At 35.8% G+C, this 21,422-nt stretch overlaps 1 long non-coding RNA gene across 1 annotated transcript; it reads left to right on the forward strand.

Annotated features, from left to right (window-relative positions):
• Positions 1 to 5,206: 5,206 nt before the first annotated feature.
• LOC143436010 (uncharacterized) lies at positions 5,207 to 12,543 on the forward strand. Its single transcript, XR_013106269.1, has 3 exons — positions 5,207 to 5,431; positions 8,380 to 8,565; positions 12,381 to 12,543. It is a non-coding gene; the product is annotated as an uncharacterized LOC143436010 (long non-coding RNA).
• The last annotated feature ends 8,879 nt before the right edge of the window (positions 12,544 to 21,422 follow it).

A 21,422-nucleotide genomic window follows, 5' to 3' on the forward strand; every position in this document is an offset into this window, starting at 1 on the left:
CTAGTGTGACATCTGGGTTGTTTCCAGCTTCTGCCTATCACAAATAAATCTCCTATGTACATAGTAGAACACTGACCCCTGTGGCATGGTGGGGCATCTTTTGCACATCTTTCTAGGTTATAAAATCAGTACTTAAAGAGAAAAGTATACTGTAAAGTAATTTCTATCCAGTGACATATATTAGGAGAACACTCACTAGCTTGGCTGAACTAGATCTGTCTTCAGGAGAGAGAAGAGAACAAGAGCAGATAGTCCTTTAGGGAAGTGTTCTCTTGCCTCTGCTGCTTGATATCAGCTGTGGCAAAAGCTCATTGTACATGAGCAATTTCCCTGGTGTCTTACAACACCGCTGTGACTTAGATCCAACTCCTTAAAGGAAACATTTTTACTTATTTTCACCCACAACTCTAGTGCTTTCATATTTTATCCTGCCTTAATTGTTGAAAACATTTTCTGTATTTCTGAAGATTGGTAATAGACACTTTTCAGCCTTTCTTCATGAGATGCTATGTTTAATTCCCTTTTGATCTTGAAGAGATGTTTTCAGGACTTGAAAATATTCTTCAAATTTGAATAAATATCCTCCATCACTTTTCTTTCTACAGGTTCCCTAGTGATTATTCAGTAATGATCACTCATGTATTTGCCAGTTTTTGGTGGTTTTCTTTGGTATTTTGTTTACAGTTTGGCCCTTTAGGTTTAAGAGTTCTTTGAATCATCCCTGTATTTCATTACACTTAAGATAATCCTGTATTTTTTTCCTTTCAATGAATTAGGAAAATGTTTTTACTATTCTTACTTATGGATTTCTTGTCCTTGCAATTTTACTTCTTTAAATTATTTTTAGGAGTGAACGTAGATTTCTCAGACTCTCTTGATATTTTAAAACATAGATGGAGATGATTGTAGAATCATCTTTATTTGATAATTTCATATAATTATAGAAATCCACTGCCTACTCACCTGCATGAATCCTAAGATATCCCCAAACTTCTCCCTAAGTTGTGCATGTCCTCTCCTATTCTTGACTTCAAATACAAATATGTAAAATATTGAGTTTTTGACCTAATATTGTAGAGATAACAATTAACTACACTGTTTTCATGAGTCAATGCCTATGCCATGGCTGGAGGACAGCATTTTTCTACATGCCCTGATGGTTTTAAGTGATATGTTTTGAAATTCATACCTTAGTGATAGGTATGAATCACACTTACCTCACTGTTTGACATTGTTTATTAATATATAAATTCAAATTTACAGGATTTTTATCTGAGTGTATACTTCCTTTTTTATACAGTAAACATTTTTGTATCATTGAACAATTACTAATTTTTTTCCTCATAGTAGGAACATGTGATCTATCATAAGGCTGATCTTCTGAGAATTACTTACATATCCCTGGTTCACCATGAGTCAAGAAATATTTTAACATGTTAAAAAACCCTCCCATATGTCTTTCATTTTTGTGCTTTAAAAACATTATTTTTAGAACTATTTTGGTTAAAAAGTCTGTCTCTGAAATGTTTCTGTTTTATAAACAACATCAGCATCAAAAAGAAATGTAACATCTTTGCAAATATTAGTAGATCTTAATATATTTGAAATTCTCTGATAACACAGTATTTCACAATATGTGAATTAAAATCTATGTGAATTATTTCTCTACCTCCTGTGTGGTTTTTTATAATAATACTTTGTTGTTTTTAAATTTTACAGAAGTTTTCAGATACTCAACAAAATATCAGAAGCTTTAATGTATTATGCTCCATTTGTGTGTGTCAGTGTGTGTGTGTGTTCATGCATGTGTATGTGTGCTCATGTATGTGGTGTTCAACTATGTTCTTCTAGAATATGTGATTTCTGAATCATGAGCTATGTTTTCACCTTTAGATGACTAACTCTACATTCTGAGCAGATGTGCACATTGGTTCCTTCTTGTTTACATTAAAACTACAAGAACAGAGCTGTTCATACACATTCTAAGATATTTTGCCTAATTGTTACTCTATGGATAGCAAGATATAAAATCAGGTAGTGTGAGATGTCCTTGTTCATAAATTTCACATAAACTGGCATGTTATGATAGGGTCTTGGAGAAATATACAGCAAAACACACACCTGCGTGCACGCACACACACACACACACACACACACACACACACACACACACACACACACTTATTTTCAGGGTAATAGGTTATGCCCAGCAGTTAGAAGACACTAAAGAAAACTCCGTGAAAGAGATGGCTTATGAAGTGGTTTCCTTTGGTCTTGGGTCAAGGTTGGTTATAGATAGTGGGAAGTCAGCACCGTGTCATGATTCTTACATAAAGGATTGTTTCTGAGAAACTTACAATGCTTATGGCAAATAGCTGATACTGTAGAAACTAACTTCATAAAGATATACCTATCTACTCACTGTCATACACTTTGGTAATGTATTAGAATTCCAGTGTAACAGTGGTATCTTCTCAGATTCGTATCATTTGATTTCATGCTGTTTTCTTCTTGATGTTTTCCTAGGTCTCTGGAGCAATTTTTAAATGTGAGAGGTGGTAGAGAGCTAATAATACAAGCACCTTGCTTGTTCTTGGCAGTATTAAGTGATGGAGTAATTCTAAATTATTTATTTAGGGTTCCTAGTTCTATCACCATTACTTATTTCAGTGCTGTATATCTGTATATTATCTAACTGCATAAAACCATGATATGGAGAGAGTACTCACTCATCTTTTGTTTGTTTTGTTTATAATTTTTTATTTTTGTTTGTTTTTGTCTTGTTTGATTTTTTTAAGTGCAGCTACATTTGTCCTGATTTTCCTAGAACTGAGCTCATGCTGTGTATGAATGAAAGGGTGTAAAATGATGAAGTCTGGATGGAAAGGAAGCAAAGGGTTTTGCTCTGTGTTAACCACCCTCCCTGCTTTCCACGGCCATAATTCAAGAAAAAAACCAGGATTCTGTGCTCCTGCACCCATGGCTACTTAGTAATCCTTCATTATATACAACCTGTTACAATTATGTTTGAATTCCAAGTACCCACATAGTTAATTTTGTGATTAATATGGTAGACTGACAGTCTTCCCGATTTAACTCAAGGAAATAAAACTAATTGTTTCTTCTGTATTAGAGTTGCCATTACAGACTTTAGATTATAGTATGATTAGACACTAATTTTGTAATCATGAGGTTCAAAGTTATTTTATACCACGCTTCTCTGTACTTTTCATAGCCTTTATGTGTACCAGCAACAACCATCGATACGGTGAATGATATAATGAAGAAGCTACTACCGATGATTAGAGTGCCTGTAAGTTATTTTCAAGTTACTTTGAGTTAAACTTGAATTTTGTTTTTGAGGTATGTGCAAGTGTGTATGCAAATAAATAATATATATAAAACTTAATCATGATAAATTTACAAATTATATTTTACAATCTTTTCCCTTTAGAACCAATGGTATCTAAGATATAATAATAATCTTTACAGGGACTTTTTCTTGAATTTCTTATCTACAATTCCATAGAAATTAAACTCATAGCCCAAGGATATTGAGCTATATTTTTACTGTTACTAGACACTAAAGATGCATCCTAACAAAGTGAGATTAATTGGTCATATGCACGCACAATAATTTAAAAGATGCCAATCTTAGAGACAAGATTTTTTTCTCTTTCTTTCTTCTCATTTTTTCTTTCTTACTTTCTCTTCATTAAAATTTTATTGATTTCCTTCATGGTATATAAATCCTTTCCTCTCTCATTCCTTCTTGTTTTCATTTCTCTGTGCATCAAGGTGTAAGTGTGCATGTTCTAGTGTGGTGTTGTTATTTTTAAATCTATAATAAAGATTTTTGTATATGTTCTTTCTCTCTGCATACATGTCTGTATATTTGGTCTTTCTGTTTTAAATGTGCATGTGTATCTGTCTATTTCTGACTTTCTGTGTGAGTGTGTCTCTCTGTCTCTGTCTTTGTGTGTGTATGTGTGTGTTTATTGAACGTGTGTATGTTGCTCTCTATCACTTCCTGTGAGTTTGTATGATGACTCTCTGAGTGTCATTCTGTTTCTCTGTCTCTATCACTCTTTCTCTGACTCACTATTTCCTCTCCTTGTGTGTTTCGGTGGGTGTAGGTAAGAGTGTCTGATTGAGTGGACTTTTATCCCCTAGTGTAATACTTAAGAACTCTATGGGACAATTTTATTGATTTAATCATGAATCAGCAAGAAAGTACAATTAATGATAATACCAGTTAGAGCATATTATCACTTTAGTCACTCCTGGAGGTTGCTAACCATTTCTTTCTTTTCATTTATTATTTAGGTTTTTTTGCACTCCATATTTCATTGATGACTGCCCAGCCCCCATCCACCCTCACTCATTCTGTTCAACATCCTATACCTTTTCCTGACCCTCCTGTCTCCCTGAGGATGTCCCCACCCCTCATATGCCACCCAACCTGACCTCAAAACACACTATGGCCTCCAGTCTCTTGAGGGTTAAGTGTATCATCACTGATTGAACACAGACCCGGCAGTCCTCTGCAGTACATGTGTTGGGGGCCTCATAATCACTGGTCTATGCTGCATTTTGGTGGTCCAGTGTTTGAGAGATCCCAGGGATCCAGATTGAGTGAGACTGCTGGTCCTCCTACAGGGTCATCCTCCTCAGCTTCTTTCAGCCTATCCCTAATGCAACCACAGGGGTCAGCAGCTTCTAAATACTTCAACAGAACGTTCTATTTATATGACTGTTTTGAATGGATCCATTACTTGGTGTGCAATAATAATGTTGTGGAACTTCTTTCCAGTATCTGGCCTATTTTCCAAATTAGACACACCTTCATCCTTTCTACAGGCTGTTTATCTCTGAATGAAAACCAAAGTTGTGTGTAATCCTAGGCACCTTCAAAGCTTCTCTGTTTTGGTCTATTTTTTTCATGTTGCTGAAGCAACCATAGCTTTCAAATGTTCTTTATCAAGTCAGCATAATCACTGGGAGTATATGACTCTGTGGGTACTAGGTTGTGCTCAAGCCAAATCAACCTTCAATATTCTACTGACAGACTGGAGATATCTATGCAAGTAATTTTATAATATTTTCATTGTTACTGTTGATGGCAGAATGCAATTATTCTACTGTGCAATAGACCAAGGTTTCCTCAGAGAGGAAAGGCAGGTACCTAAGGGTTTCCTCTGAAATTAGTCCTGATGACTCAAACCCGTGGTCAGAACACATGCCATTAATACTGGTCCTAGTAATTTCCCTGCTAGAGAGCTTGAAATTGTAAGAAAAGAAACCACTAGATTCTTCAAGATTCTACTGTCAGATTATTTGTGACGGTTGGTTCTTTTTGGCTCCCAGTACATTGAAGAATACCAACTGTGGTTCTGTCCTGGCCAATGGGAAGCTCCAAGATTACTCCAAGGTAAGTAACAGGAAAATCTAAGGAAGGATCAGCTGAGTTCAGTAATCTAAGCCTCAAGTCTCAATGTTTTCATTATTTAGTCTTAAATATAAGTACACACTAAAGCAAAATAACTAAACAGTTTTTATTTATTATATTCATAATAATTTTAATACAGCTTTCTGGCACATGATAACATGTCATTATGAAAGAGTCGTAGGTCTAACAAAAATAAACAACTGAAATTCTGTGGTTTTTTGAGAAACATAATTTTCCTAAAAAGAGAATAAACAAAACTCGGTATATATTGTTTCTGAAGAAAATAACTGAAAAAAATCATTTGGTGATCATTACAGAAAATTCTACAAGTAGAAGAAAATTTTCAGTGATTTCCAACACCCACGTAATAGCTAATAGTCATCCATAACTCCAGTTTCAAGAGATCAAATTCCCTGTTCTGACCTGCTCAGGTATCAGGCTCAGAATGGTACAAAGATGTACATAGAAGCCAAACAGTTACAACCAGAAACAAGTCTAAAATTAAAATGAAAACAGGTTCAAAGAACAACTCACTGTCTTTAAGGTAACTTCAGCCACAAGCCTTTTTTTCTTTTTTGTGTGTGTGAAGGTTTTTCATAAGCAGTAAGAAATTTGGAAACTTTAAAAATAATTCTGTTCATTCTAAACTATGTAGATTATGTTTCATAGTGAAACATAATGTGTTTCATAACTCAGAGATATGCATATATATCTCTGAGTCCATGTGAAATATTCAGTTCACATCTTCCTTTGACCAGTAATTCCCCTACTGAATGAGAGATCATTATCAGATTATTGGAGACTTCCTGATTGAATCACCTGACATTCCTTCTAATGCAGTTTTTAAATTTCTCCCTAACTACATTATTGCCAAATACATAATAGTAATAAAATGATCAGAAGCATTTGGATAAGATTTAAATTGTGAGATCAAGAGTGCTTGCAAAGTTGATCTTTTAAAAGCTAACGGAAACATGAAGCTCTAATGCATAAGGTGACCTTCAGACAAGTGACAGTAACAATGTCTTTTGGAGATGAGAGAATATTGTTATTCAAAATTTTCTCATGTATCATGAAAAGAAACTGTGGGGATATTCTTGATCATTTGAAGGAATACAAAACCAATATTTTTGGTTGTCCTCAATGTTTATTTTCAGGGGTTTAGTAAACCAGACCCTTAACCCACTCATTGGACTTTATTTTCCTTCATGCAACAGAGTATCGCTATTGAGTTCAGGCAAGTAAGGAACTCTCAGCCCTTACCATTTCAATCAAATGAGTGCTGAAAATACAGGAATCTGCCAAAATCATCTTGTCTTTTCACTTTTTATAAGGTGGACACAATAGCAGTACTCAGTCCATGAAAAGATAAATGCAGACATTTAAAATAAATTTATGGAGTGAAATGTGTCAAATTGATAACATTTGAGGTTTGGAAGAGCTTTGTTCATCATGGATGCTTCAGAAATCCCAAGAACTTAAAGCTCTTCTTAGTTTCTCAGCATGATTTTAAATGTGTATTTCAACTCACAGGCCATATGCTAGTAAGTATCCCTCATGTCTATATTTTTTCCCATTGATCACTGGGAAGGATCTGGAGTCCTTTCATCTCAATATTGATTTAAATCTTGCTCTCATTGTAGCACTGACATTCCATCTGTGTCAGAAACAAAGGCAAATCAAGACTTTAATCATATTGGTGATTCATCAGAACTGGACAAAGCCAAGGTTTCATAGTTCCTAGAAAGCCATAACTATCACACAGCACATACTCTTTTGACATTTCATTAGAGAAGAAATAACTTAAAACAGGGGAGAGCACATTAAGAACATTGATTTAATTCCAATTTTGTATTTGTATTTCTGGCCCAGAGTTAACTGTTTGTTGGAATAGTCTAAAAGTGGTGTTGTGAGAAAGGAATTATTCTTACTGCTTGTGAGAAATCTTCAAACACACACACACACACACACACACACACACACAAGACACTGAATTGTTCTTTAAATGTGCTTGCATGACCTCCCAAGGAGTAGCAGATAGGAGAGAGTTTACTTCATCTGTTATCGTTCATATGGCTCTATGAAGAAACAAAATTTGTCCATCTAGCTTTGGAATTGTACACATTCCTCTGGTGACTCTTCATAACCTTCAGTTTCTAAATTATCTGCTGTGATGAGAAAAGGTGTCTATTGCATACACATTCATCCTGCCTCATTATTAGGCCACATTCTTCCAGGTCCATGTCTCCAACTGGAGTACTAAGAAACTGTTGTGTGTCCAGAAGGGCTCATGTGTTTTCTAGACCATAAAGCATCACCCTGATCATTGCCAAAGAGAACACCAATGGGAGGAAGCAGAGGCCATTCCACTTCACTGATTCCAAGAAACCCTGTCCTCATACTGTGAATGGAAATGGACTCTCTATAAATGTGGTTGTCATCATGAGAGAAAAAAGTATTAGACAGAGAAGTGCTTTCTATGGCTAATAGAATTACTTATAGAGTTCCATGTTCCCAATTATATGAAGACATATATGCAGGGGGAATTATTTAAATTGATTAATATAAAGCTAGACAAGTAAACTAAATTTCTCATGATGTAAAAATCTTATTGATATCAAGACTACAACAGGCAGGTCTTAATACTGTTGGAACAGAACACAGCAAAATCTGCCAAACAAAGTGCTCTGGTAGATATAAATAAAGTGATAAATTGAAAATTATCTCCTTGATTTTAGGGTTTTCAGCTTATACATCCTTCCTTTATGATAATATCCTTGTAAGTCTCCTAATGCTTAGGGTATACAGTCTACATTGTCCAGAAGAAGAATGAGACACAAAGCACAGCAGTGCATGCTAAATCCCATTGGAAGTTTTGCCCACACTCATTATTACTAGATTTAATTCATACTCTTATTTTCTTCTTATAGGCCAGGAGTGTCTACATAATATTATACTGACCAACCTTCAAACTAACTTCAATAGAAGGAACTCAAAAATGTTCCCTGCTTTTCCCAGCTTGCCTGGGCTGCTTGTGAACGACATATACTTGGATGCACAGGGGCAATTCATCTTAAAGCCTGCCTTAACGTACTCACCTACAAGCCAGCAGCAAAGTGAGTCCTCCATCTTCTTTCAAGTACCATCTCAGTTCCTATCTCAATTTGGCACAAAATACCAATGCATGTTGTCATTTTCTTGCTTGAGGAAGGGGCACTGTAGAAAAGAAACCCCAAACAAAACAATATGGCCCAAGTCTAGCCTGAGATCTCTATATTGTTATATGAAGCTTGATTATAGGAAGAACATTATATTTGTTCTAGATAGATAGTCAACATAAGCTGGTATGCCCAGACACTATATGCACATGAGTCTGTGTGCACACATCTTTTCTCCCATTAGAATATGATTTCCCTTAGTTTCATGATCAAAGCAGAAAAGGACCTAAGAACTGCATTTAAGCTATTGTATTGCAAGAGAAACAGGAAAGTTATATGTATGGAATTGAAGATCATCTGTTTCAGACTAAAGTAGAAATAACGTTAGTCTCTTAGGCCAGACTCTAGTTTTCTTCTTTTTTTAATCCACTATTTTCTTCATTTACATTTCAAATGTTATCCCCTTGGAAAATACCCTATCCCACACTTCTCCCCTTGATTCTATGAGGGTGTCCCCCCACATACCCACTACCATGTTTCCTTACTAGCATTCTCATACACTGGGGCATGAAGCCTTCACAGGAACAGGAGCCTCTCCTCCCATTGGTGTCCAACAAAGCCATCCTCTGCTACATATGCACCTGGAGCCATGAGTTGCTCCATGCGTACTCTTTGTTTGGTGGTTCAGTCCCGGGAGCTTTTAGGACTCTGGTTGGCTCATTTTGTTGTTCTTCCTATATTGTTGAAAACCCTTTCTGCTCCTTCAGTCCTTTCTCTAACTTCTCCGCTGAAGACTCTGATCAGCCCAATGGCTGGCTGTGAGCATCCACCTCTGTCATTTATCAGGCTCTTTCAGAGCCTCTCAGGAGACAGCTATATCAGGCTCCTGTCAGCAACACTTCTTGGCATCCACAATTGTGTTTGGGTTTGATAACTTTATATGGGATGGATCCCCAGGTGTTGCAGTCTCTGGATGCCTTTTCCTTCAGACTGTGCTCTACACTTTGTGTCTGTATCTCCTCCCATGATTATTTGGTTCCCCCTTCTAAGAAGAACCAAATTACCCATCCATACTTTGTTCTTCCTTCTTCTTGAGTTCCATGTTGTCTTTGAATTGTATTTTGAGTATTCCCAGCTTTTGGGCTAATATCAACTTATTAGTGAGAGTATATTATGTGTGTTCTTTTGTGACTGGATTACCTTACTCAGTATGAAATTTTCTTTTTCTTTGTTTTTTTTTCTTTTTTATCTTATTTTTTATTTATTTTTTATTTACATTTTATTTACATTTGAGATGCCATCCCCTTTCCCCATTTGCCTTCCCTAGAAAACCCCTATCCCATGCCCCCTTTTCCTTTTTGCTTTTATACCATTTTTTAAATTTTGGGGGGCTAATATCAACTTATTAGTGAGAGTATATTATGTGTGTTCTTTTGTGACTGGATTACCTTACTCAGTATGATATTTTCTACTTCCATTTGCGAAAGAATTTCATGAAGTATTTTTTAGTAACTGTATAGTACTCCATTGTGTAAATGTACCACATTTTCTGTATCCTTTCCTCTGCTGAAGGACATCTGGGTTCTTTCCAGCTTCTGTCTATTATAAATAAGGCTGCTATGAACATAGTGGAAAAGGTGTCCTTGTTATATGTTGGGGCATGTTTTTAGACACTTGAAGTTTTTGTCATACAGAACAAGAATGAAAGTATGCTATTGTCTGGAAAATAATAGCTTTATTATTAGACTCACACTAAGGTATTTTTATTTGTGACTATTGTGAAGGGTGTCATTTCGCTAATTTCTTTTTGAGTCTGTTTATCCTTTGAGTGGAGGAAGGCTAATGATTTATTTGAGTTAATGTTATATGCAGCCACTTTGCTGAAGTTGTTTATCAGGTTGAGGAGTTCCCTGGTGGAATTTTGGGGTCACTTAAGTATACTATTTTATCATCTTCAAATAGTGTTTTTTAAAATTTCTTCCTTTCTAATGTGTATCCCTTTGACTTCCATTTGCTGTCTAATTGCTCTGGCTAGTACTTCAAGTACTGTATTTAGTATGTAGGAAAATTGTGGGCAGCTTTGTCTAGTCCCTGATTTTAGTGGGATTGCTTCAAGTTCATCTCCATTTAGTTTGATGTTGGCTACTTGTTTGCTGTATATTGCTTTTACTATGTTTAGGTATAGGACTTGAATTCATGTTCTTTCCAAGAATTTTATCATCAAAAGGGGTATTGGATTTTGTCAAATGCTTTCTCAGCATCTCATGAACTGATCATGTGGATTTTTTTCTTTGAAGTTGTTTATATAGTCAATTTCATCAATGGGTTTCTATATACTGAACCATCCTTGAGTCCCTAGGATGAAGTCTACTTGACCATGATGCATGATTGTTTTCATATGTTCTTGGATTTGGTTTGTGAGAATTTTATATCATTGCGTATTTTTGATTCAATATTCATGAGATAAATTGGTCTGAAGTTCTGTTTCATTGTTGGGTCTTTGTGTGGTTTTGTTATAAGCATAATTGTCACTTTATAGAACTATTTGGGTGGTGTTCTTTCTATTTTTATTTTGTGGAATATTTTGAAGAATATTGGTATTAGGTCTTCCTGGAAAGTCTGATAGAATTCTGTAGTAAACCCATCTGGTCCTAGGTCTAATTTGCTTGGGAGAGTATTAATGACTGCTTCTATTTATTTAGGGGTTATGGTACCATTTAGATGGTTTATCTGATCCTGATTTTACTTCAATACCTTGTGTCTTCTACACCTTTGTCTGGATTGCAAATGGACATGATAATTAAGAAATAGATCTTTTAAAGTTGAGTTTTGGATTTTTTTTAAAAAAATAGCGTAATTTTCTTATTTTCCACTTTACTCAAATGTACCCCCTTTATAGTTTTTACATTTTTGTTTTTATACAGAAAGTTGTTGTGTGTGTATATACACACATACACACACAGTTAAATTCATGTGGATTTGAACACATACATAAAACACACAAAAGTAACCTCATACATCTTATTCAGTCTATATCATGTTACTTGTGTTTTCAGGCCTGACTATTTTTTTTTAGACAAATAGCGTGTGTGTTCTACACTCAGAAAGTCTATTTATTTTATATTTTGTTATATGACTCATTTGTTTACTCTGAATATTTTGTTTTAAGTAGCATGTATAACATTTCTTTATGGTCTGTGTTTTGAAAATAAGTCTTAGGAGAGAAAACTAAACTTTGATCTCAGATTTGAACTTACACAGTTAAAACCAGGGTCCAGAATTGGATAAAATAGTCATATATGCATTCGCATGAAGGGGAAACACTACTGATGAGAGACGTTTAACAATGGTTCTTCAAGCACAACAAGAAAACTCAGGATGTGAAGAGCTTCACTATGACATTTGAAGACAATACAAAACTGATTGATGTGAATAAAAGTGAAGGTGGCTATGAAAACAGATATAACTACTGAAGCACCTGCCTGTACAGAGTTCAGGGAACTTGTTCAATTAGATATCAATTACCTTATGATGCAATGCAACTTACAGATCATCTTCTCAGTATTCACACTGGATCATGTCATAGAGAACACTACATCCTGTCTTAGAGACATCTCTGTAAGATTGGTAACAGTGTAGAGCATTGGAAAGAATATATAGACACTACAGGATGACTAACCCATTAGAACAGGGACTTTATGCAATTGAAATTTGGTTTTTTAAAGAACTGTAGAAATTACACGTGCCATGTAATGATCTCATTTTCTCCTCAGATGTTAAAAAAAGACATGATAAGAAACAAAGAAGTTGTGTAACATCATATTTCCATCATGGCTCTGTTCCTCAGCTGTACCAAGCATGTACTGTCCCAGGAGTTAATTCGAAAGGACAACTCTTTGGAAAAGAGCTGAGTTCTATTTGTCTTGATGGCAAACTGCCCACAGGCAAGTCTTGTTGTGAAGTGCAGATACTGCTGTTAATTTAAGTTGCCCATGGGTGTTTAGTTAGACAATCACAGAGGAGGAGTAAAGTTTGGTACTATATTATTGCTTGACTCCATTACCTATTTGCATAGCTTTCAAGGCAAATACAAGAATTTACATTTTATGCCAGAAGTATGAGCCATATACAACTAGTTATCCAGTGCCTTATGAATCAGTGTCATTATTATAAATGTAATGATACTGATTAGTTATTTTCTGTGTATTTGTGGTGATGCAGAAGGCATTCAGGTTACAAAATGTGAAGGGCATGCAAGGCCTAAGTGAATTCTGTTACAACAAATAACAATTTCCTTCTTTATTAGATTCAGAGAAATTACAAGCAAATGTTTCTGCAACTTGGAAGACACCTCAAAATACACCATCACCAGCAAAAAAACAACTCGTTTGCAAATTTCCACCCATTGTGAGCTTCATTTTGTGTTTCTAGAGTTGTCCTATTTCACATAATTTCTGGGAATCTTTGTTCTAAGTGTAAATTATTTCATCAAACTAATGAATGTATAGATAACCTATTCATGAGGGTAAGGTTTTTTAAAACAGAAATAGAAACTACTGAAGTTTGAGTCTTCTAATTTAAAGAAAAATGAAAAGAGAGAAAAGAAATTGTATTCCTATATTTTGCACTGATTTCAGCAAAGACCCAAACTCACCAGCATGTTGGATGAAATGGATCTATGGAAGTTTCCCCCTCATTCTCCAACTATCAATTCTGTCAGCTGTGTTATGATTCCATGTTAACCTAGAATTTACCTTAATGACATCGCCTCTGAGATTACTCCATCTTATAATTAAAAATATCTACAAACCTTTATTTGATATTATCAATGCATTAGATGGACATGTTGTTCTTTACTATATATATTGATCTTTTTATCCTAGTGGACTATATATAATTGCCACCTAGTATAGTTTAGTCTATTTTAAATACTGTACTAGATTTCCACTTAGTGCATAATAATCATTTATGTCCAGCATCTATTTTAGCACTAAGTTTTCATCAGGAATTTATGCTGCATGGGAACAAGTTTATCTTGTTAGACACATGAGAATTACTGCCCACTCCTCAGGTATTTTAGAGCAGACTTTTCTGTCATCAATAACTGTAATCATGTAATCAATTTCAAAGGGCAAAAATATGGAGCAAATCTGTGTGTGGTCATCATTTTTACAGACTGAAGACATGGAAAATGACTGAAATTGGGTTCAGTTCACTGGGTTCTTAAATGTGACAGTATCTTTAGATAAAGATAGTTGAAAATAAGAAGTCACAGAGGAAGGAAATGAAAGTCTCAGAAGTGTAGTGAAAAAAGAAAGCTTTCTTTAAAACACAAATGTTAGGATTTATAATAGAGGTTAGGGCAGACAGGAAGTAAAATAGTGATTTGATCTTCATAAGAGAAATGGCCAATAGTAACTTAGATTGGCATGCTTGAGAAAGATAATCATAGAAGAAGAAAAAAGTAAGAGAGGACCATTGACCAAAATCCTTTGGTGTGGTTCAGTCCTGAGGATTATCTGATTCCAAGACAACCTTGATGTTTCAAATTGGGAATAATGGTTAGGGAAGATACTATATTTGGAAGCTAAAAAGAAAAAAAGGTCAATGCCTTCTTCATTCCTTTCAGTTGTAGCTATGCATCCATAATTGCCAAGTTTCTGATTTACCTTAAAAGACATATTTGTACTTCTGCTGTTTGGATCTGTAATAATAGAAGCTTGTCCTTATACACACAAGATATATTATCTATAATTGTGGAAAAGGGGCAAGAATTTGATCAAATATCCAGGTTGTTATTGTAAAAATTACACTGGTCCCTGTAGTATAAGATTAACACTCAACTGCAGATTGACTGGAATGAAGAGGCCCTGCTTATTGTAGGTTCAGTTTTAATGGTAAGGAAGGTTTTTGTATCACCAACATTCACCATTGCTAGAGAGATGCATATGTGCTTTCTGGCCTTGAGATTACCTGATGCTCACAGTTTCCTTGAACTTAGGACACATGACCTCTGGATAAGAGACAAGGAGGGCAAAAGTCTGACAAGCTCCAAGATTGATCACAAAGACACCAGTTAACACCTTCTGTTGGAAGTTAACTTCCTCATATATCAGATGGGCTTTGTTTTGGCATTACTAATGTTCCCACTGATGTCACCTCTATAGCTGTAGCATGTGAATGCATAGCAGAAGGAGGAAGAATAGTGGTAATATTTTGTTTTAAAATATACATGTCTTAAATCATAAAAAAATTATTTCTCACAAATAACAAAAACAGTACAAAATAGATACTCCACCACAAACTAATAATAGATTATAAGAGACTTGGATGTTACCATCTGTCCAGTAGATGCATGAATTTTTTTTCCTTCTCTACCAAAATATGTAGCAGGACTTTCATTTTTGCCAGGTATTGCCATCCTAACCCCATGTCAAATAATCAAAAATCAGCCTAACCTACTTGTAAATAATCTACAACACTTAACTTAGCAGTGAGCAGCAGTAACCCTGGAGCAAATATCATTGATTTATTTTTATTTGGGCCATGATCTGAGTTTTCCTCTCAGTAGACTGTGGAGCAATGGCCCCAGATATCAAGAAAAGACAAAGGTCTGAGAGTAGGCATGCTGAATAACATTAGGTAAAGGTACTGAATTATCCCTCCCTGGCCCTTGAGCTTGGCAAGTGTTTCTGGCTCTTCAGGCCAGAAGCCTGGGGCCTCATGATGCGAAGAAAAGTGGGTCAATAACTGAAGGTGACCATGTGTATTGAGAGCAATTTAAAGGTACAGGAATATCTGGGAATCATCCATTTTTCTGATTTGCTATCGTTTGCCCATGAAAGTTAATTGTTGTATTTCATGAACAAAGACACTTTACTGTTCTTCAAACAACCCGCTGCTTACAATTAATTGTATTAGTTCAAATAGTTGAATATTTACAATTTTTAAGGAATTGTTGTGAAACTGTAAGACCTTCTCACAGATAAAACAGGGTGGTCACGTAAGAACATTGGCTACTATTCCAGGTGAGCCTGTAAGCAGAGTTGTACATGTATATTCCAACTTTACTGTGAACTGAAAAGTACTAATTCAACAAATTATATGATCAGAATGAGGTGTTTTCTGGCCCTGTCATTGTTTGATGGTTGATTATTTTCTGAAGAAGCATTTGGTTTTGTTCCTTGATTGTTGTTTGGTTTTTTAAAAAATTATTGTTTATTATTTATTTTTGATATTATTATTATTATTACACATTCATTTATTCATCTTGAATGCTGACCCCTCCCTCATCACCCTTCACAGAGTCTCTTCCCTTCTCCTCTGAGCATGTTAGGGTCCCCTGTGTTATCTTCACCCCCTGGCACATCCACTCTCTTCAGGGTTAGCACATTTTCTTCTACTGAGGCCAGTTTGTGAAGGGTTTCCACAGACAGTCAACAGTTTTAAGGATAGTGCCCGGTTCACATGTTGGGAAACCCACATGGAGACTGAGCTGCACATCTACTACATACATGCCATAGGTCATGATGGAGCTTTGGTATTCTTTTTGATAGCTGCCAATAGTCCAGGTTAGTTGACTCTGTTGTTGTTCCTGTGGAGTCCCTATCTCCTTCAGGACCATGAATCCTTTCCCCAACACTTCCATAAGAGTCCTTGAGCTCCATCCAATGTTTGGCTGTTGGTCTCTTTATCTATTTTAGTCAGCTGCTGGGTGGAGCCTCTCAGAGAGGAGTTATGATAGGCTCCTATCTGAATGTCCCACATAGGAGATGGCTTCCTTTGAGACAGGCAGAGCTTCAGGCTGTGAAGTAGAGTGCCGATCTCTGATTGCAGGTAGTAGTGTGGACTGGAAGCCAGGAAAGGCAATATGAATAGACAGTAAGTTTAATTAATTGATACTGGAGCCAGAACTCTGCTTCTTTGATTCTAGTCTTACATAATAACACATAAACTCCTGCTTATATGTTGCACTTTTGAGCCAAAATTCTGGTTGGTGACAGGTTGGGAATCTCTTAAGAAAGTAGGGTCTCAACCAGTTGTTCTCATCCTTCCTAATCCTGGGACACTAATATAGTTCATCATCCTGTGGTCATTCCCGACCATAATATCATTTTGCTGTTATTTCATAATTGAAATTTTGCTACAATTGTGAATTATAATGCATAATGTGTGGTATATCTGATATGCTGGATATATGATTTGTGACCCCCAAATGGATTTTGACAGACAGTTTGAGAATCACTGGTCTAAAATGGTATTTTTATACAAAAATGTTTCTCAAATATTTTCTACACTGTGCATTTACTATTACTTTTCTTGATTTTTTTGTCATTAAAATAGGATTTCAGTAGCAATATACAAGGAAACTTGCTTTCTTCAGATTCATACAAAAATTGGATTAGTATCCCAGATGAAGATTCTGTGCTTGGAAACAATTCTGCCATACTAAGGTAATGATAGAGTAAAATCTTGAGGAACTGCACAAAGATAGAAGCAATGCAATTTGAAGGTACATAGGCTTGTATTTACAGGACTATAAAAAGGAATGATGTCCTATTCTGAGAGGTTCCCTTTTCTCAGACATGTATAGTCACTTTATAAACAGGTGCATTTCTCAAGCAAGAGGGTTGTACCATGTCTGTAGTCCCACCATTTGTGCATCATCTCCATAATAACTGCCATGGTTTGCAAGACAGTCTATGCTACACAGTTGTGTGCAGGTCAGCCTAGAGTATTGATTTGAGTTCCTGTATGAGATAAATTAAATAAGTGTGTATAATATTTGTGGATTATTTACATCCTAATATTATTACCATAGTATTGTGAATATTGTACTTGTTTAATATGTGTCATTGATTAGAAAATGAGGCTATTACTGCATTTGTCTTTCTTAACTATAACTACCTAGAGAGGTCTGGGTCAGGTATAGCTTTGACTTTTTGAATCATTTTTCTTGATGGTGATACTGCATGTAATGATTTCTTAGATAAAATTAACTTTGAGCTCCAATTTCTACCCATGACCTTAGTATCTCTGTCTTACCTATAGCAGAAGCTTTTATAACTGCATTGTGTAGGGTCACTAGTGTGTTTTATACTCCTCATGTTCCAGTGTGTCACAAGTGTGTTATGTCTATTCATACTACATTAGATATTAAATGTGTCCTCATGTTGGCGGGAAAGATGGTTCACTGTTTAACAACACTGTGTTTCCATACACTGAACACACATGGACTGTAACTATCTTCATTTATTCTATTTCCAGGGAACCTGACACCTTCCTCTGGGTTCTGTGGGTAGCATGTAGCACACAGATATTCATACATAATTTTGAAAACTTCCCATGATTCTATAGGGAGAAGTGATTTGCAGAGAATATTCTAGGCAATACTTTAGCTGTATATTCTTACTTCTTTTGAATTTTGATTTTATAAGTAGCTAATGTATAAAACATTTATGTGCATTTTTCTTTTTTTTAGAGTTTATAAGTAACATTACTTGTTAGATAATCAACAGTAAAATTCTCCTTTTACTTTTTATAGTATTCCATTGAATAAGCCACAACCATACATCGTCTTGCTCAACCATCTTATCCATGAATCATTAAAAATTAAAACCTTGTCCAGGATTCACCTAGACACTGACCTCTTATCTCTCCACTTAGCTCCTCATGTGCTGTGGGATCAGACTTGCAGGAACTCATTATTTGGGAGTGACTGCTCAGAAAAGGTAAAATGATCAGATTTTTTCTTTTGGGAACAAAGTCCTCATTGTGATCCAGGAATTGGGACTACCTCAGAAAGGTCATTCATGTTAAAGGACACCCTAGGATTGCATTCTTCAGGAGTGGGAGATGCATTGATCTTTCAGGAAGGATTGGGAAGGGAGATAGTTGACGTAGCTTGAAGGAAGTGAATAATTTCTTTTGGTTCTTTTGTTCTTTACTGTTTTCTTTCTTTCTTTTCAGATATTGATTTTAGATACTGATGTTTAACAACAACATGCTGTGTCCAAAAGACTACAGTCAAGTTGAAAAAATCCAGATTAACTAGGGTTTTTTTGTTTATTGGTTTTCTATTGTAGATGTACTGGGAGCACATGATAGTTGTACTTCATTGTTATGATATATTATAGTTATGAAAAACTCTCCCCAAGTGCACTTCTGGTCATAGAAAGCAAATTGCATACAATTTATATACGTATGTGTGTGTGTGTGTGTGTGTGTGTCTTTGTTGTATACATATATATATCTGTATATAATTATGTACATATATATAAACATAATATGTGATATAAGGAATATTGATAAAAAATTGTATATTTTATATACTTTCTATTGTTTTAGCACCAAATCCTACTTATATAAAAAACAATTGTGTATGTTTGCATTACTTCAAGTCTATTTAACCCAGGTTTTCTATAGCTCTTAATTTAACTATAAACTCATATGCTTTAATATTTTTATCAGTTTATATCCTGACTACAAGTACCCTCTACTGAGTCAGCACCCCTATTCCCTGGTCTTGGGGACTAAGGTGATAAATGTTGGGCTGTCTTTCTAGGGAAAAGTAGTGGTTTGTGGGAATAGAGAGGATTAGCTAGGATTCATTGCATAGCCATAACCTGTTAGTAGAAATCTGTACAATTATTATCAAGATGAAAATATAAATTCTTAAACTGCACCAACTTACTTTGATTACAAAATGTTAAGGTTTTCATTGGTACGAGCTTCTTATTGATATAAAAGTGAGATTAATATTGTTACTCTCATAGGCATTGTACCAGTATAACACATTTAGGAATACAAGGCTTAGACCCAGTCCTTCCTTAACTTTTTTTAACTGATTTGAGATGGACAGCCTGTGAGTTAAGGGACTATAGCAAATTTATGGCTTGGAGTTTATTGTTAGGGTGTTTCCTATGTTTTATTTAGAGATAGCTGAGTGGAGTTAACAGACAACAGTACAGATTACCTTATATGGATAGTTGGTTTACAAAACATCTGAAGTCCACAGAATTGATGTTACAAGCATTTCTGTATTAATGTTCATTTTGATTAGAGACCTGTCTGCTCCTGACAGCTTCCTATATTGAATTCTAAGAAGAAATTGAGCATCTTTGGAGTTACTCCAGTTGTGGTGAGACAGCCACTAGACAAGAATTGCCTCTCCCCATCTACAGACAAATTACTGTCCACAAAAAGACACACTTGCAGAATAGTCAACTAATTATATCTGCCTAGACAGAGTAATCAGCCCTTAATAATTCTGCAGCACTAAGGTCTGTTAGATGATCCTGGGCCAGAAGGCAGAAGAACAGATGCTCCAACGTTTTGAAGTAAAGCGAGTGTCCAGGTGTTCAGAGGACTCTATAAATTGGCTAAGTTTTAGAAACTATGATTTGTGCTTCCCACAATTATAGTTAACTCAGTCATTCTGGATTTCTGATGGGGTTGAAAACATATACCTATTGACCTTAAGAGAAAAGATTTGAGTGGATGATCGTAAGCTGACATTCATCCTAAAGCCAGGTTCAGAACTAAATGTTTTAGTTAGAATAGATGACAGAGGAGCTGGTTAGTCAACAAAAGGATGGACTGGGTATAAGGACTATCCTGTACCTCACTGGTACAAATTGGCATAATTGTGCTCTAATTGTATTTTGAGAGAAAAGTTTCATTTTAACAGGAAGGGTGATGTGTAGGAGGAGCTAAGGTAGGAGGAGTACTGAGAGTAGGAAAAGGAGTAAGAAGAAGAGAAGAAGAAGGAGAGGAAGAAGCTAGATGAAGAAAGAGAGAAAGAGGGGGGAGACAGGGAGGCAGATATTCATGTATCTTCACCAGTCAAAGATAGTTGTTATATCTAGGTCGGTCAGTGGGTTACACCTCTGATTGAACAATTCCAAACTTATAAAGCCTATGATTAACAGTTTTTAAAACAATGTATAAATGCAAAAAGGAAAAGGGGGCATGGGATAGGGGTTTCCTAAGGGGGGTGGGGGGAATGGGGATAGGGGATGCCATCTGAAGTGTAAATAAAATATCTAATTAAAAAAAGAAAAAAATGACAAGAATTGCCTCTCTCCATCTACAGACAAATTACTGTCCAGAAAAGGACACACTTGCAGAATAGTCGACTAATTATATCTGCCTACACAGAGTAATCAGCCCTTAATAATTCTGCAGCACTAAGGTCTGTCAGATGATCCTGGGCCAGAAGGCAGAAGAACAGATGCTCCAACGTTTTGAGATAGAGGGAGTGACCAGGTGTTCAGAGGTCTCTATAAATTGGCTAGGTTTTAGAAGCTATGCTTTGTGCTTCCCACAATTATAGTTAACTCAGTCATTCTTGATTTCTGACAGGGTTGAAAACTTATAGCCTCATAGCCAATCCTGGCTATTTACCTTGAGAGAAAAGATTTGAGTGGATGGTCAGCTGACATTTGAGTGGATGTCAGCTGACATTCATTCTAAAGCCAGGTTCAGAACTAAATGTTTTAGTTAGGATAGATGACAGAGGTGCTGGTTAGTCAACAAAATGATGGACTGGGTATTAGGACTATCTTGTACCTCACTGGTACAAATCGTCATATTTATGCTCTAATTGTATTTTGAGAGAATAGATTCATTTTAAGAGGAAGGGTGATATGTAGGAGTAGCTAAGGTGGGAGGAGTACTGAGAGGAAGAGAAGGAGTAAGAAGAGGAGGAGAAGGAGAGGAGAAGCTAGGTGACGAAAGAGAGAAAGAGGGGGGAGACAGGGAGGCAGATGTTCATGTATCTCCACCAGTCAAAGATAGTTGATATATCTAGGTTG

This window comes from Arvicanthis niloticus, chromosome 22, assembly GCF_011762505.2.
Source record: "Arvicanthis niloticus isolate mArvNil1 chromosome 22, mArvNil1.pat.X, whole genome shotgun sequence".
Taxonomy (NCBI): Eukaryota; Metazoa; Chordata; class Mammalia; order Rodentia; family Muridae; genus Arvicanthis; species Arvicanthis niloticus.